General features: G+C 35.1%; 1 protein-coding gene across 1 annotated transcript in view; it reads right to left on the reverse strand.

Moving 5' to 3' along the window:
- The window catches only part of LOC147075805 (uncharacterized), a 722,814-nt gene that overhangs the window by 609,930 nt on the left and 93,796 nt on the right, over positions 1-19,088 (reverse strand). The window lies entirely within an intron of this gene.

The raw sequence follows: 19,088 nt of genomic DNA on the forward strand, positions 1-19,088 counted from the left end.
TACATAATTGGCTGAATAAATTGTCTTAGTCTATGAATAAACTAACTGACAAATAAAAATCACGAGATAAATTATTTATTATTTTAACAACAATAAATATTTATATGTGATTGAATCCCTAGAAATTATTTTTTTAAATTATCTTATAAATTATTTTGAATAAATGAGCACTTACGTAAAATGTAATCGCTCCTTAAACAGCTTACCAATTTATATGGGCCGCCGCAGACGTCTTGAAATTATGAGAAACAAACTTCATATAAAAAAAGTTTTCGATTCCCGCGAACGTAATCCATACAATATGTGAAGCGAAACGAGATGTCGCTTATTTTTTTAAACCTCCGAGACATGCCATAAATGGTGCTTATTGAAATAGTGGAAAAGATCGTAAAATTATTATGACAATTATACGATAGATGTCGTTGGGCATATTGAATATATTATTATGTGATTATATTATTTAATATGTCAATACAAAATTAAAAAATTTTTTTTTTAAAAAGGTAGGCTTTAAATAATCGCCTACTATGGAGTCTTCGCCACTGTTGCATTCAATTTACCGATTATAGAGTATTAATACCATTGTTATTTATTATTAGTACATAGGTACTTCTACTACTGACAATTAATTCTCATTCGTTAACTCCATAAATTCCCAATACTTTGCCCAATGCCGTTGTTCTCCCAGTATTCACGATTGATACGCCTATGTAATGTATTATTAGTGATTAGGTATCTAATGAGCTATTAGGTAGGGTTTTTTACAAACACTTCAACTATTCAATTATTTATTTTTATACTTGATCCATGACTTAATAGGTATGTAATAAGGTTTTTATCTACTTTATTATATTAATTTATTTCTTTTATAAGTTAGAATAATTAACTGTAGTCGTTGTCAGTGTGTATTTATTTATTATTCGGTGAGTACGCATAGGGCCTGAAGATGACGAAAGGCGAAACCCAGGTCGCAAAAAAAACTACTCGAATGGAATATTACAAAACTAAATACATTATAATATATATTTGAATTTGAATCATAGCCCATTTAAAGTTGGATATACCTGCTGTATTTAATAGGTAGGTAATAAAGTGGTTATCTACTTTATTATATTAATGCATTAGTTATATAAGTTAAGTTAGAATTAACTGTATTTGTTGCCAATGTATATTTATCTATTATTCGGTGAGTACTCATAGAGCCTGAAGATGCCGAAAGGCGAAACCCGGTTCGCAAAAAAAGTACTCAAATGGAATAATACAAAACTAAATCCATATATTTAAATTTGAATCATAGCCCATTTGAAGTTAGATATACCTACGGTATAAGAATACACAGAAAACAAATGAAGCTCGTGACATATGTACGTGTCGGAAAGACGTCCCATTTCCAATAGAAAGAACATAATATTTTTAAACTGTGTAAAACAACACCTTTTTTTGTGTATCAATATTTTCGCCAAGCTATTGCCAGGAACATATCAGTGATATCACAATACGAATACGTCAAGCGTATTGCGCTTTGACTGTATTTCGCTGCGAAATGACACAATATACATAAAAGGGAGATATAATCAACGCAAACAAAGATCAAAGCGGCCAGAAAGGACATGAAAACAAGCTCCCACGTGACTCGAGCAGAAAGGTAACAAATTGCTCAATTTAAAGTTTTCCGCAAAACGAATGCGACCCCCTCACAAATGGAATAACAAAATATCAATTGCCATAGTATGCCGTGTCTCCAGAGGAAAATAGAGAATAACATTCGCATATATGGCAATATTACAACGAATGATTGCCCTCGATCGAACCCAATTCGATGAGCCGACACTAAAGGGAGTAAAACGCATTTCTGCCTGACGAGAAAGAAAATGGGCGGTTACAACGGCTTAGCTATATTACATATTTCACAAGCTAAAATCAATCCAATTTTCTACATGCATTGGAAAATCCTCCTAAACGTAGGTAGCTACTAACACATATTGTGTAGAATGCCTGAGACATTTTCCAGGTGGCGGTATGTTTGTGATATCGATTTAATGTGTGTCGGGGTAGGTCTTTAAATGAACGAGACACAGCCTCTATCTTAACTTCCCGTTTTGGGTGTTGCTCAGAGTTATGTGCTGTATCAGTTGCATGGCCCCCACAAGGGGAGGGCTGACAGGGCTCTAATCTGGGGGCCCGGGGTCCAGCGTGACGCGTCTACCTTATAAGTGAGATAAAATCACAACACATTTTATTTCTAATGGGAAAAAGTCGCCTGCGGCGCTATTTTACTTCAACGTCATTACAATTTTAAAATATGTGATTGTGTGATGGAATTTTTGATTATTATGTGTCGATATTCCACAAGTCCATAATTCAAATAGGTGTAAGTATTCTATATTAGAAAAATCGCTAAAAATACACTGAATACCCTTAATTTTACCTGGAACACCATTTGGAAAACTTTTATGAAGAGGATCATACTGCCTTTAAAACCTGCGATAGGTAGGTCTCGCAAAAGATCCTGGCCTGGGGGACCGCTTCAGGATGGGGGACCATGTGTCTGTGACGTCAGAGCTAAAGTCCCATTTCCTTTCTTGTATTATTTATATGGACACCTCAGTAGCGAATGAGTCAACGCATATTTTCGCATACAAAATTAGAAATACAAACAATGGAGATATTAAAACTGGCTGCGGTAATAAAAACTGTCACGACGGCTAGGAGTGGGCCGCCGACGGGACACTGTCCGTGGCGTGAGATACTAGTGTATCCGTCTAAACGCGCCCTAATCGTTATGCAAAACCCTAAATTGAATCACCCCGTTCAATACGGCCAACACGCAAAAACGAAAGATTTTCTTGAATAACAACAACAAAAAACATAATTCCCTACCTGCCCATAGCTATTTCACACCTACTCCCAAGAGGCCAACACTGTAATCCAAGTATTTTGTTCGTGAGTTGTTTTTTAACCAAGCCAAAACCCACACATGTGTATTTTTGCTTGAGTTTGATAAATTAATGCGTAAGAAACGAAATACTTTTTGGAAAGATATGAACACTGTCAGAAAAGGGGATTTAGACCCTTTATTTATTGAAAAAAATATTTACACAGTATCTAGGTTTCAAACATAAATTCCAGAAGACTCTCTCCTTCCTGTGTTTATAGTATCAAGAATGTTAAGGCCAAAGAGTGTAAGAGACATTTTGGCAAAAATAAGTTATTAATTATTGGAATTATAGTATTGTTTAGAATGCCATCATTGTCCGCGTCAGATTCCAGGTTTGGATCCCCTAAGAATTAAAAAATACTAATTATTCAGGTAACTGTAATATTACTTCCTATTCTTCGTCTGGATCTCATGACTGAAGATCGTGACCTGGATGATTGTACCACTCCTTTCGGCATTGTACGACACGCAAAACATGTGGCCACTAGGAGGCCGGTGGCACTGATAAATTCGTGCAACTATCTAATGCTTGCTTTAATATTCCGATGCGGCATGTTTAAAAGACAATACAGCGCGGACGACACAAATGGACCCTACTGATGCAAATATTTATTATGACTACTAAGTCATGCGCATTCGATAAACACTTGTAGATGCTATAACTCGCAACAACTCGTAAGTGAAGATCCTTAGACCATGACTGAAGATCGTGACCTGGATAATTTGGCTATCTACACGCAAGACATGTGGCCACTAGAAGGCCGGTGGCACCCATAAATTGGTGCAACTATCTAATGCTTGCTTTAATATTCCGATGCGACATGTTTAAAAGACAAGACAGCGCGGACAACACAAACGGACACTATTGATGCAAATATTTATTATGACTACTTAGGCACGCGCATTCGATAAACACTTGTGGATGCTATAACTCGCAACAACTCGTAAGTGAAGATCCTTAGACCATGACTGAAGATCGTGACCTGGATAATTTGGCTATCGACACGCAAGACATGTGGCCACTAGAAGGCCGGTGGCACCCATAAATTGGTGCAACTATCTAATGTTTGCTTTAATATTCCGATGCGACATGTTTAAAAGACAAGACAGCGCGGACAACACAAACGGACACTATTGATGCAAATATTTATTATGACCATTACGCCACGCGCATTCGATAATGATAAATTCGATAAATATTCGGATGCTATAACTCGCAACAACTCATAAGTGAAAATCCTTAGTTATTTATATCGGCAGGCCAGGTGTTAATCCTAGACACAAAGTGTCTGGGTATGAGGAATTTACCTGTAAAAGTGCGGCTATTGAAACGACGAGAAGCTATGAGTAGTAGGCGGGGTAAATGTGGATCCACATACTCGCCCGTCGCTTTAAAAATCAATAAAAAAAATATGGATATTTTTTCAAAATCGATTCCCCCAAACCATTTTTCTGTGTGCGCGCCTGACTTAGTTCAAAAAGTTATCAAACAGTGACTACAATTAAATTTAATACTTATTGGATAAACGAAATTCAATACGTACTTGCCAAGTTGATTCTTTCATGAAGTACATTGCGACTAGTTCTAACTACATAAACATTTACGAGTTTGTAAGAAGTGTTTATTGGGAAGCTTACCTGTAAAGTAAAAGAAAAACAAGTTTTATAAAAGTTTTTATACACTTTTAATGAACACAGTTGGAAAATAATAACTAATACCCCGTTTACACGTGCATGGATTTACTGTTGACAGTAAATATTATCGCGGCCATAACAAGAAAATGATTGGGTAAACGTGTATTATCCTGCAGTTGGCAAGATTGCATGCATCAAAAAAGTTTGCAAGCTTCTGAATTTTCGAACAAAAAAACGAACTACGAATAATTTTTCAGGTTGACCGATTTTCACTACATGGCAATAGTACGAAATGGTACCACAACATGACAACATCGCGTCTCGCTCACTATTAAAGAATGAATTGGAAAGACAGTCAGCACTTTTACGTGTAACCAGTTATTGTTTAAAAAATACTCACTATTGCAGCCAGTAAATCCATCCACGTATACAGGCGCTATAAGGATGTATTAATAATTAATCTTTCTTTAATTAAGAGATTCAGCATTTACTTATAGGGATTATTTGTAAAATATATTATTAATCACTTGTTTTTCACCACATTTTATAAACTGAGCTTCTTACTCACTAATAATTCCTTCTTCTGTGATATGGGTGAAAACTAGTTTTAATTATTTTTGTTCTTAGGCGTGATTAGAAATCATTTAACAAATTGATTTGGATTATTTTAGTCATCACTAGGGATTGGAACCATTTAATGTTAGAAGGCCGCATTAGCCGGCTCTCACATCTAAACTCGCCCATCTGCTGCACAGCTTTAAATCAAACATTCTAGGAACGTCGATCTGGCGTTGCATATTATGAAGACCGCGCACATCTACCTAGCGACAGTAGCACAAAACCTCTCGAAATGTATAGATATTTGGATGCAACGATCGGCGAGCCGGTCGGCAGAGGAATAACCAATTCGTAGGTAGTCGTATGCGTTCTGGCGTCTTCGACTCGCAGCCCGAAAAGCATGCAATTTGTTGACAGCAGCACTCACACCAAAGAGTCGCATTCGACCAATCTGCGGAGCTCCATTTGGCAATGTATGTTTTATGAATAACGATGACACATCGACGTATTCGACACGTTGCAGACGAGGCGAGTTTAGATGTGAAATCCGACTTAAATTAACTGTAACCTATTCGGGCCAAATTCAAGAAGCAATGGATACCTTCTCTTCAAAAAATGCTTTATTTTGAAATGTGTAAACAACTTTAAAAAATAAATAAAGTGATATAAATGGTTTTTGTAGTATAGACTTGGTTTCATCTTGCTAAGAAATACCTATTCGAGTAATTGTAATTTAACGTGATATCACACAGAACTGCAAATTTTATACAGAAATTGTGTTTCAATAATTTTAATTGTTGATTCTATTCTTCGTAAAATTTACTATACTTAACATAATTATAATAGCCAACGCACTTTACAATGATACGTCAAATCCACTTAATAACGCAGGAGGATTATTTTACTGAATCTTGTATTACCTACTCTATATTTATAGTCTATAGTATTTTAAAGGTTGTGTTTTTTAAATGAAAGATAAGAATAAAATTAGTTTTTTGGTCTCGGTTAAAATACCAATATAATGACATACAAGCCCGTAATTTCCCAACCATGATCTACAGAGAATAAGTCAATACTTGTATACAAATTATTACCCACAGCACCTCATCTCAACTGCTTCACAGAAGCTCTATTGTCGATTTCAGTTATTTTTCTTTGTAAACAAATTAACGGTAAACTGCGCTCAAACTAACACGAAGAGAATATCCAAGAAACAAAGGAAAAGTTTGGAAACACTATCGACAGTTTGCACGATATTTTACAGAGGGAAACGTTTGTTATCAGTTGCTAACTAGCAGTGGCAGCAGCGCTCGAAATGGACCGGAACGCACCGGAGCGCGTCCTGTTCGTGAAATCGGTAAAATTATCGCTCCGTCTCGTGGAATAAATAATTTTACCATCTGAGCTGGATAGGCCACATAATATAAAATCTAACACACTTATTTTTATGAAAATAACTTTAGTATGTAAAAATCTTCAAAAAACTGTTGAGAGCTCCGGTTCGCAAATTTTTCCATTTCGAGCGCTGAGTGGCAGACTTAACGATTATTAAGTTAGAAAAAAATATTTAATTACAAAATATTATGCTACAAACGATCAAAACAAAATATATTCTACATATGTTTACTAATAGTTAAAGTTTTACAATAACTACGTATTCAAATTATTTTTTCAATTCATTAACATCAATATTAATACATTATACATAATTACTGTGTCATCGGTCTCAAAGTGCAGATGACTATTCTGAATTGAATGGTATTCTCCATGTATGGGGATCCCTTTGTCGTTCCAGTCAAGTTGCCTGAATGTTATAATGCCTGTTCAAGGGTGCAGAATGCAGAATGAAAGAACTCGCTTAAGTAAGTGACAAAGTAGGCTTGAAAATAAATGTAACAAAGACGAAAGTCATGTTCAACTGTTTTGCGGAAACCAAAAACAGATCCTCATCAATGGCACTTAGCTCGAACAAGAGAAAAACTACGTATATCTGGGACAACAAGACGTGTCTATAGATGGATGTATATTTGATCAAATTGTTCGCAGAATAAAGCTGGGCTGGAGTGCTTTTGGCCGCCTGAATAATGTCTTCAAAAATGACCTCTCATTGTGCCTAAAGCGCAAAGTATTCAACCAGTGTGTGCTTCCCGTATGTCACCTATGTTCCCGTATGTTCCTATCACATATGCGTGTGAAACATGGACCCTAATTAAAAGAGAGATCCAGAAAAGTAGCACAGCGTGGTATGGAGAGGTGCTTGCTGGGCATAACAAGAAAGGACAAAAAGAGGAATGAATGGATAAAGAAACAGACAAGAGAGTTGTGATATACTATACAGTATTGTTCACGCTACCTACTGAAAAAATATTCAAATATGTCTTCTAGACTTTGTGAGCTTTAAGTCTGTACACGCCATTGTGTATAAGCATGTGTGGGACAGTTAAGTAAGTACTGAAAAAAAGCTGGGAGAAATTCCCGTCGAGCTTTATGGGTTCGTGGTGAAATTTCAGGTAAAAGCAAATACGAATAATTCGTCACCGCATTAACGGTTATTTGCTGAGCGCTGAACCAACACGAAAAACGTTTTCCAAACCGCAGACAGGTTTTAAAAATGCCTAAGTGATTGCCGTCCATTGTATACGGAGGTACTCTACGCTGCTAAATTGCGAGTTTTATTTGCACGGCCACTCTACATTTCCACACTATTAAAAAGTAATTTCATTTCACACATTAATTGAGATAGGATTTACTTTATAGCCAGAACTGGAAATGAAACCGAAACCGAAACCTAGAACCCTGAGAATCACATAATAATCGAAACTTCAGATCTATTCCAACTATATAACTCCATAACACCCAATAACACAATTTTGTTTTTCAGTTGGTACTCACTGTGGTCGTCCTTGCGCTATCGCTAACATCACACTAAAATGACGTCTCGAGCGGTTATCTAATTAACACGCCCGGCAGAACTTCCGAAATCGAGCTTCAATATTTGGACCATACCTAAAATAAAATTTGATATAAATAAAAAGGATTTCAAGTTATACACATTTATAGTTTTATAAAAATCGATGTTTTTTAAAATAAATATAAAAAATATTAAAACGTTGAATTAGTCAAAAATGTAAACGACGAAAAATTGAAAACTTAATAAACTAAATTTTAATAATAAATATGACCATAAAATATAATGTAATAAGATGTGACCTTGCAACGAATTCACATTTTATAACATTTTTTTACAATTGTAAGCTTATCTTTAAATTAAAAAAAAATAAAATCTATTTAATGTTTTCAGATACATATTTATTAATTAATACAGATGAAATTGTAAATTATCAAAAAAAAAATCTCAAATTGCAAGCTTCGTATTTTTCCGCTATGTTCTCTGCTGGCATGCCTATCCCCCTTAAGGGGATTCATCAGTGAAACGGCAAATAATTTTCAACCATAGGCGCGACGAAATTTTGCACTCGCTCCCATTCGGAGAGAGAATGTAGAGCTGGAAACACGTCATTTTGCTTCGTGATGGCGACGGCCGTAATAATTCTTAAATCGTGTAAAGATGACTTAAAACGTTACCCATTTACTTTAAAAAGAAAGCATGTCAATGAATATATTATTATTGTTACTGATAAAACAATAAACAGAACATTAAATGGACACATGTTGGATTTATAAAACAAATTATATTTGGTTTGACATGCCTCATTTGCACCCGCGAACCGCAATCCGCGCATCGCCTAGTGACGATCTTTTTAGACCGTGTCTCAACTGAGGTATGGCCTTAACAGAAAAAAACGTTACAGATGTTTGCTTATATTTTTATATTTTAGAGGTACCTATAAGGTGCATAGCTTTAAAAAACCGTCATTGTACGACAACAAAATATAATGACAATATATTTTATTATAACGAACATGTATAGTATAAACCAGATGCACATTGTTGAACTATTATTCTGCCATTACAAACCGCACGTAGATAACGTAAAAAGCTTATGAAATATGTAGTGAAAAAAGCACATTACAGTTGAGTTAAGATCAAAACGACTCGACGGATATTCGCTCATACGAAAAGCTCTCAGCGGAACACGGAGCTTTGCGCTAAACATATTTGGAAAGTCCCAGTCGATATTTTGAGGTAACTCGATTGACACTTAAGCGAATTATTTAGACCGTGCTCAAAGCGAAAGCTTAGTGAGTATTTACCTCATAGCCTAGTCGTGTGGATTAACTCGCAAAATAAGCCGCGTCGATATGTTATATTACATAAACTTGGATATTGGTAAATTGAGTGGGTACATATTATCCGAAATCGAATTTGATAAACTTTGATAACAGCACATTACCAAACGGTTGAACAAAATAATTATATGGCAGTTAACACTAAATAAGTAAGCATAAACAATCACAAACCAAGAATAATTAATTACTCACGTTGTCCGGTTATATAAGACCGGTTTCTATGCGTATTACCTAATTCGATTAAACTACCTACAACGAACGGCGTAGCAGGAGAAGATCTTGCATGTGAATTGTACGCGTTATATTTTGCCGTACCACAGTTCATCGTAAGCTGCAGTATCTGAAAGAGATGGCCTTATAGCATTGAAAATTATGCATTGTTCGTGAAGCATTTCAGACAGTAATGTTCATAATAACTCAACAAGAACATTAATTTAATGTTTGATAGGTACCTACAACTTGATACTTACGAGCACCTACTATTATTGGTTGTACATCTAATTTACGTATATTACATATCTTCTCTCTTCCTCTTGTGTTTCAATGGTTATTGCGTGTTTTTTTTTTAAGACATGAATTTTATCTGAATACTATACGGCCATCTATTTCCGATACGACAGCTCACGGCGAAGTGTGCGACGGCCAACCGCATGCGTACAATTTAAACATTCTGCAGAAGTTTCAATAAAACGATTCAGTATCCTATCATAATAGACATAAAATATTTCTGCAAAGTGTAATTATATGTAGCTGGTGCCAGGAAATTAAGGGAGTAAACATTGTAAGTTAAAAATGATTGTGTATAATGGGGACAGGAGTCTACTATTAACAACCGACGTGACGCGTCTACACGCCACGCGATCAATCAATTATGCGTGTTTAGCGTGTTATCGATGGTGGAGGAAAACATGCTACCTGATGGATCCTGAGCAATCTGTTTCTAGTCAACACGTAATCCCACGCGTCATTTGTCAAATTTACCTTTAATAATACGAATTAATATTATTAAAATATCTATTATACTCACGTATCTCTTATTTATGGCTATACTTCACCTGGGGCACGGTCTAAAACGATCGTGACTACGCGACTTGAAGATTGTGCAAATGACGCGTGCATTTTGTGAATGAATTTGTCATAAAAAGTCAACATGCGTCCATTTAATGTTATGTTTATTGTTATATTACTAATAATAATATATTCATTGACATGTTTTCTTTTTCAAGTAAATGGGTAACGTTTTTTAGTCATCTTTACACGATTTAAGAATTAATTCCCCTGTCGCCTTCACAAAACAAATTGACGTGCTCACAGCTCGACTTTCGCTCTCCGAATGCCAGCCAGTCCGAAATTTCGTCGCACGTATAGTTGAAAATTATTTGCCGTTTCACTGAAGTACCGTCTTATATTCATGTTTCTTCGTAGACTACGATTTATCTACTCAAAAATGCATCTGAAATCGCTCTTTACCTTTATCGAAAGTTTAAAAATAATATGAAATTCGTCAAATACATTTATTTCTTAATTTACTTATGAACTAAATATCTCAGATTCCTATTTTTCTGCTTCTTCTTCGGCCATGCCCGCCCTTTAACTGGATCATACGGAAAACACACGGCGCCTCCAAGAATCCTTGTCGCTCGCCAGTATTCTTGCGACATTCCAGCTCATGCCAGCATTCAACAGCTCCACCGTATATTATACTCTATTTATTGTATTGAATGGCCTTTCAGGACGCCGGCGCCGTACGTGGCCGAGTCAGGTCCAACGTCGCCTCTTCACTATCCGCGTGATAAGAGGCTGCTTGGTTTTCCTTGTTATTATATTTTTAAACAATTATTATCTGCTAATGTTTCATGATATAGCGTGTTCCTAATCTGTTCCTACTGTTAATACTATACTAGCGGACTGCAGTATCCGCTGTAAACATTTCGTAGGGTGTCATGACTCGTTTCAGAGATTGCTGTTTCTGATATTAAAGACTTAATGAATGGGTTAGGGAGATTTAAAACAGTAAAGCAAATCGTGGTGTATGGCCTTTCCGCTTCATAAATCTAATTAGTCAGCCAAATATGAAACTGTCGTAAAACGTATGAGATCATGGTGAAATTACTTTGTGGTGTTATTTAAATTACTTTGTACTAAGTGCGAAGCATTGTTTTTCCAATCTTTCTCATTTTTATTAATTTATGTGAAAAAATAAAATGAATCGGCAACTTACATATGGGTATAAAACAAACTTCATTCAAACTCAGTTTATTTCTAATTTAGTTATTTTGATATGATATTTTCGTTTTTATTTTATTTTCTATAAAAATTGATAAAAAAAAATCAATCCCGAAATCTTCGGGATTATATTTACCAATCCCGGGATTCATAGGTATCGAAAATAGCTCGGGATCCCGGGATTGGAATTTCTACTCGCTACCATAAGACAGCACCACCAAAATGCAATCACGCAGGCGGTTTAACTCTTTTTAATATCTAATCCAAATAATGGCAGTTAAAATGCTAAGACTTGAACGAATACAATTGAATCAGTAACTAAATTGAGTAAATCATTTTTTAAATTAAATATGTGTGGAACTGTACATTTTACGGTACCCAATTGTTTTCAATTTTCTATAACTGAGGTCCCATTCTGAAATGATCCTTTGTACAGTGATCCTTCTAGGGAAAAATATTGATATTTCTATATTAACGTTTGTAGTGTTTGAAAAATAGCAAGTTAAACCAAAACATTCAATTTATATTTGATAACGAAATAATACCGATATTTTATACACCGTTTCTATGGAAAATATGTACTCCAAGATATATTGATATTTGGGAATAAAAAATTTATATGTTTTCATACAAAGCAGTTACACGACGTTTGTATCCTGTTTCACGCATAAATAGGTTTCTAGTTATATAAAAACAGCTCCTAACTTTTTTTTTTATTATATTATGTTACTTACTTTGTCATGTTCGATCCTGAGAGGATCGTATGAGCTTCCACAGAGTGGGGGTTGTATTAACAGATTTTTATTTACGACAAATGGATGTTAGTCACTTGCTCAACCTATTACTCGTCTCTCTGGCTCCAAACACAAATTGAAAAACAATATGTGTATTTTCCAGACCCAGGATTCGAACATGGGACATATATTATAAGCCAACGCGTAAGCAGCTAGGCCATCATATAATATGTTACTTGTTTGACGTTTTAATACAAAATTTTGGGGTTCGTGTGGATACGCCAGCACGAACATACCCGAATTTGACCGACATGTCTAACAACCTAAATTTTTGCCGTATTCCAAATTTATCAATTATTGCTAACTGTTAAGAATAGCTGCGCAGATTCCTTCCACTGACCTCTAATACTATTTTTTCGTTACCTACTATGAAAAATTTCCAGAATAAACAGAATGAGTAATTATCAAAAAAAAAAACATCGATGACTATTGTACTTACGTATTAATTTGATATCAATAATATTCGTGACTAAGACTATCAATACCTATATTAATTCAATTTAAATACATTTGTTGACCTTCATAAACCCCTTGGAAAAACAAACTTATATTATTTATTAGCATGTAAATTAATTTATTAATATTACTCATATTATTAAAATTAATTACTAGACCGGACTTAGTACTAGATTCGTCTGCATAATATGATATACGCAGTTTATTTTGTGATTCGTCTATCAGACTATAGTATACACGAAAAATCATGATGACCGCACCAGAAAAGGGATAGAGCCGAGACATGGAGAAGGATTCTTCTCGACTGTCAAATAATTCCGATCAGTCACGATCCTTAGGCATGAGGTCCCGACGAAGAGAAAGCAGAATGGTGATAACAAATAATAAATACATACTTAATACATGTGATAAGTCAAAGTGCGTATATCAAAAAAAAGTGTACCTACATAAAAATTGATGCGACCACGTAAAATACTAGGAGCTAAGAGGCGATACACATGCTCTTTTTCAATTTGTATTTGCGTCAAAGTATGGATCTAATAGGTTTAGCAAAACAAAAATCTGTTGTTATGAACCTCTGTGGGGGGCCATATTATGATCTTATTAGGGTCGGACGTGGTTGAAAAAGGATCCACGACATCTCAAGTAATGTATACGAAAAAGATCTCGGCACCTGGACAATACCTACATAGATGCGTAATTTTCTCTTGAATAATAATTATTATTTAAACGAAAACAATACATCTCTGACGGCCATTATTATTTCTCTAAATTTATTCAGGTGAGTGACGTAATCGCGGTATGACGTCACGGGGCGTGTTCTGACTAAGAACAAAGTTAATTACTGACTAAAACTGACTAAAATTAAAGACAGAAGATGAATTTTCGTTAAGTATCAAATAATTTAATAAATATATATTGTTACGGCAAAGCTAGTAACAATCGCTAAAAATCAGGTAAAGTCATTTTCTGTAAAATATTTTGACATTGTTTCTTCATTTTCAAATGTTTGCAGAAGCGATTTATCGTAAAAGAGATACTATTTTCAAAATTTGAAAAATTCCAAGATACCTTGTCATAGATATAATATATATATATATATTATATTCAAGATACTCAGTCAGAACCACACAAAATGATACCCAGTTTTGCTACCTAGGTCTTCAAAATCGATGTATGCAAAGGATAATATACTGTTTGAAACTTTCACGGTTTTTCATTCTTTCCTCAGCGTTTTGGGCTCGTTGAAGAGCTCTCAAGAGATAATGTAAACGTAAACTATAGGTGTATGAATACGAACGCCGCTCTAAGCATGTCAAAAGGGATCCGATTAACTGAGAGAAAAAGTATGTCACAATATGCAAAGGGAAGGGAATGGAATCTAAACTTATGAAAACGATGTAAAAATGTACCTCCGGGACCTCTAATTTTCATCAAACTTTCAAAAAGTGTTTTTTAAAACTGGAACATTCTTCATAAATTGTAAAGGAAACCACATAAGGCTATATCCGGAATAAAAATCAACATCTTTGATTTGCGTTTGGAGTTATCAAGTGCCTTAATCTTTATTTAACTGAATTTGTATTTTAAATTATGTAAATTGTTCAAAGAGTCTCTTAAATTAAATAAATAAAAGGTTTGAAGCTGTATGTCTACGAAACTAACGCGGAAATAGAATGTTTTTCTTACATTTATATGAAAAGTATGTTTTTTCAATTTCCGTAAAATTCACTCCGTAGAGATAAGATCAATAGGTAATACACGCTCTCGTATCATTTTAGTTATATGCGTATAATATTTTTTTCTAACTAAGTACTGACGACAGCTTCGCCTTAAATGTACTAAGCCATACCAAAACCAAGTTCTTTGCATTGCATTTTCACAAGAGGATAATAATCAAATTATATTAATTACACTACCCGTGTAAATTAGTATGCATTGTTTAAATTAAGATTTTTTAAATTTTATTTCTATTGTAAACATCTACATATCAACTAATGGTGCATAGTAGTAGATATTATATATGTACTAACATTCTATAGTAATGACATAATAAGAACTCTGCCTATTCATCTATCTGTGGGATGGAGAGGTGCATGCTAGGTATAACGCAAAAGGACAAAAAGCGGAATGAGTGGATAAGGAAACAGATGTTTACGATGTAACAGAGTTTGCTAAAAACCTCAAATGGAAATGGCTGGACATATAGCTCGAAGAAAGGACAATCGCTGGACAAATCTCCAGTGGTACCCAAGAGGTCAAAACGCAACGCACATGACTGAGAGAAGTGGAATCAGCTTGGAGAGGCTTTCATCCAGCAATGGATAGATTCAGGCTGATGATGATGATTCATCTAAATCTGGGATCCTTATTCTACTTGAGGGGAAAAATCTGTCTAAAATCAAAGCTTTTTTAACTCTATCTGCCAAACAAAATCCTCAATCCGATCAAATTTCCAGCCCGAACTTTAAATTTCGTCCAGAATCCAAGTCAAGAGCTTTTCCCACAAGCTTCCAATCGACCCAAGAAGCAACGGTGTAAGAATTTAATTCAATGAATTATTATTTGTCAGGATATCTTTCCTGAATCATCCTGAGTCAGTGGTGAAAGTGATGCCCGGTATTCTAGTCGGCTGTTGATGTAGGGAATATTGATTGGCTAGCGTGGAGCTATTGACGACTAGAATATGACACTTGCATTTAATACTAATACGGTTATAGCACCATCAAAAGCCATAGTCCGCAAACTGGATATGGCGTGGCCTTTATATTTGACAGCGACAAGCTGACAAACCTGGACCTATCCCGGATGCGAGCAATTTTGACAACCTAAGATTCGTGACTCCTTTTAAATGTCATAGTTATAGCGATTTTTGCATTCTGCGGTCCGGAGAACTGACGATATTAAGAGCCCTATAAGTAGCGTAGCATCATAAACTTTTTGGTTGTGTATCCAAAAAACTACAGAAAACTCGCTGGATCTCAGAGTAATAATATAAAGAGAGTGGGTATTGTTGGGAAAAATGAAGCCATATTTCTTGCGTATAACGCACAGTAGAACCTCAATTTTATTATTATTTACTTAACTATGAAACATTATACCATCATTTTGTTTCTCAGTACGGCTAACAAATTTAAACACAATATAGTTAACCATATCTCCTACTAAATTAACTAAAAATAATTTTTACTAATTTTACATTTAACACAAAAACGACAAATTTCACCAACATGTGCTTGTAATTTTTACATGACACGTAGTTGCATGTAGTTGAATCAATATTTACCGGCGACGTGTACAAAAAATAGTTGATTCAGCCGTAGGAATTCTATCTTACTCTAACGAATATTGCGGAGATATAAGCGTGCCCAATGCTTTCTCACTCACTATGGTTCGTTATTGTTCGGGCCTTGCGCTGAATACATATTTTGAAATGCCGGTCGTTCAAACTTAGGCAATAATAATGAATAAAAAATACTAGAAATTAATATTCTTCAAATCAATAAATCTAATAAATCAATCAATAAATATAATAATAGACCAAGATAAAACTACAAAATAAGGGTGCATATTAGGAATAATTATTTAGTTTGTGACAATTCCGCCATTTTCCGAACGTTTCGCGCGGAAAATCTATCAGGCTAGCATAAAAGCGAGTCGAATATTCAAACCGTCAGAATGTATATATACCTATTAATACCAACGTAGCGACGTAGTCAGGGGGTGGGACGGTGATAGTCGTCGTTAAACCGAAGCTGGCTCGCTGATTTTACTTTGTGGCGGGAATAACCACCTCCCGAGACAGTGCTGCCAGGTGAGCGAAAATTTGGTTGCGGGAAAATGAAATAAAGCAAACAAAATAAAGACGAGTGTCAAGCAACTGAAAAGCGCCTTAGATTGTACCGTCGTTCATTAAAAAGCATCCGTCTACTAAAAGATAAAATTCATAGCGTCAAACTCTTCTAAAATATTTACACATCCATGCCATTTTCATCAAGCCTCTTTATATTCGCTACCTACTTCGGAAATCTTATTTCAACCGGGGTTAGAAATGGACCGGAGTATCGCTCCGTCTTGAGGGAAAATTAAAAACTGCTTTCCGTGAACTATTTATGGGGTGTACCTAGAGTTGGGTATTTCCCGAGAAAATCTCAATCTCGAGATTCGGGATTTCCCGAAATGATGAAATTTTGAATTCTCGAGATTCGGGATTTCCAGAAAAGAATTCTCGAGATATTGGGAAATTTAAAAATAACCTATAAAAATCCTAAAATTGGTGTAGAAAAAGACAAATTCCAAAAAAATACGATTTTTTTTTTATTTATGTAAGAATTTATGTATAGAAACAAAATAGAAGTAGGAAAACAAAAATAATTCAAAACATCACTTATTAAAATAGAATTTCAAAATACACAGACGGTCAATCGCTGCATCTGACAATAGCGTACGCTTTTGAGACACAAAATTACCTGATATTGCAAAAATTGCGCTCATTTTGAGTCGACGTTGGCTTAATTGTGTTAAATGTCCCGATCAGTCTTTGAACGTTTTGTGTTTCCTGTCCACTTTTTTCATATAGAAAACCGTTTTTTCGATTAATATTTGTTAATAAAGAAATCTCGAACCCGAGAAAAGATTCTCGAGATCCGGGATTTCCCGAAATGTTAAAAATTTCAATTCTCGAGATTCGGGAGAGAAATCTCGAAAATTTCTCGAGAATTCCCATTGGGAAATTCCCGAAACCCAACTCTAAGTGTACCTACCTGTTAAACAAAAAACACTGTCTTTCTTATAACTTGCTTAGGAAAAAATAATAAATGGTTCTGTTGTAACGAAAATAGTATCGATTGGTCCTTATGTAAATTTGATAAATGGAAATACCCTCAAATCAATATGTATGATTGTTATAATAATAATTATACTGTGGTTTATTGCAGTATTACGGTAAACAAGGAACGGCAAAAATACATGAACATAAAAAATTTAAAGCTTTTACGATAATAATATAATCTCAATCTAGGTGTCCACTACATCAACGTTTGCTAACTATAAAGCATTGAGGACTGGTCTGTGGATAAATATATTAATTGTAGGTTAATAAATAATACATTATTTATATGTGCAATGCAGTGACGTTTTGTAGTGGTAGATAGACCGTGCATTGCTCATAATAAGAGATAACACAGTCATAATAAAATTGGCAGTGTGGTACTTTGTGGGGAATAGCAGATAACCGGACTCAATCTCGAATCGTGCGGTATATAATTAATAACCGGGCTTTATTTTCAAACAAACACATTTATTTCCGTACTAATTTATATGATAATAATTATTATACAACATACGCGGTTACGGAATAGATTTTTTTTTCGAAAGGGGTTCGAGATTATACATTCTTTCACCCAAAACAAAAACAAGCCTGTTACATTTTGAATGAAAAGCCTGTTCGTGTTAGAGCGAAACCACACGGGCGCAGCGTACGCGCTACGTCGCGAGACCGCTGTATTCCGACTGCGAGCGGAAGTGAGGACGCACCGCTGTTGCGTATTTACTCCCACTCGCAGTCGGAATACAGCAGTCTCGCGACACAGCGCGTACGCTGCGCCGTGTGGTTTCGCTCTTAGCGGTGACAGTCAACTGAGTCAACTGACCTTTTTTCAGGAACGTCTGAAATCGAAGACTGTGTTATTTGTTCTCACAAGGCAGAGCGCAATCTTGCAAAAAAACGCGCATATTTCATATAAAATCAAACCGGCTCAATCGATCACAAATATAATAATATATTGATTCGCGCCATCGAAATTATAATTATTAGGTACATCAAAAGATTTTTTTGTGCATACAGTGGCTGCATCCTTTGTATCCCTGTACTTATTTGTTGGTTTTTTTTGAGCAGTAACAAATAAAATGTAAAAAAACCGGTACAGTTCAGTTATGAGGAATACAGCGGAAAACACATTTTGAAAATACCCCATATACTGGATTATTTTTTATTTTATGTTAGTTTAGGTTGGGTGAGGTTAGGTTAGGTTTGGTTAGGTTAACCTAACAAAAAATCCAGTATATCGGGTATTTTCAAAGTGTATTTTCCGCTGTATTCCTCATAACCGAACTGTACCAAAAAAACTTGTAACACGTTCAAATGATGAATAAACAATATTATACATTTTCTTTATACACAAAATAAGTCATAACTAAAGTTTTTCTAGGTGGTAGAGAATATAAAATAGG

Source organism: Rhyacophila brunnea, unplaced genomic scaffold (assembly GCF_057557595.1).
Source record: "Rhyacophila brunnea isolate RB1 unplaced genomic scaffold, BYU_Rbru_1.0 scaffold_14, whole genome shotgun sequence".
Classification (NCBI taxonomy): Eukaryota; Metazoa; Arthropoda; class Insecta; order Trichoptera; family Rhyacophilidae; genus Rhyacophila; species Rhyacophila brunnea.